This window comes from Odontomachus brunneus, unplaced genomic scaffold (genome assembly GCF_010583005.1).
Source record: "Odontomachus brunneus isolate Ranch 3 - 2012 unplaced genomic scaffold, Obru_v1 Obru_scaffold_198, whole genome shotgun sequence".
Lineage (NCBI taxonomy): Eukaryota > Metazoa > Arthropoda > Insecta > Hymenoptera > Formicidae > Odontomachus > Odontomachus brunneus.
Window position 1 is genome coordinate 187,793 of NW_022639648.1, and position 687 is coordinate 188,479.

Below are 687 nucleotides of genomic sequence, written 5' to 3' on the forward strand. Positions count from 1 at the left end.
TTCTTGGTGTAACTACTTGATGATAGATTATGATGCACGCCTTCTATCGTAATTATACAAGTCAAATATCGTTCGTACACAATCGTTCGAGAACGATAGGTTTCTTTTATACAATAAAGAACTTTGAGTTTCTCCCATCGTTAATATACTACAAATTATGACAGATTTCCAGTGATATTTTCATGATAAATTCCAACAAAACGATAGGACACAAGTCTCTAAGAATTATATCATAGTAACGATTTAATACTCTCCTAACAGAGCACGATTTCATTTCTTTGCGTATCTTCGATACATGCAAAAGATACGATAGAGAAACAATTACGATAGAGAACAGTTAGATTCTCTGCAAATCCTTTTAGTTTTTATTGCTTTCTTTCTTTCTGTTTTTTTTTTAATCACAGGAACACATTACGGTTTTAATGTGAGCTGTCTTATAAAATAATCTTCTAAATGTAATCGCGCGCTGTCGCTTTTCTACCATGACGTCGAGAAAGCGAAAGATAATTATCTTTGGGTACACGATTTTGTGTTACACGCTGCTCGCTGTGTCACCTCTACATACATGTATGCAGCCGAAGCGGCGACACGCTTCGATTCGGCGTCGATTCGACACACGGATATGTCATGCACATGAATTAGAGTATCACGCCTCGCTATGTCTCGTAGCTATGGGCGGAGGAACGC

The 687-nt window shown here is 37.6% G+C and overlaps 1 protein-coding gene across 2 annotated transcripts in view; it reads left to right on the forward strand.

The window, feature by feature from the left end:
- LOC116851978 (trimeric intracellular cation channel type 1B.1) overlaps positions 1–687 on the forward strand; it is a 179,486-nt gene that overhangs the window by 175,832 nt on the left and 2,967 nt on the right. The gene's annotated exons all lie outside the window — the stretch shown is intronic.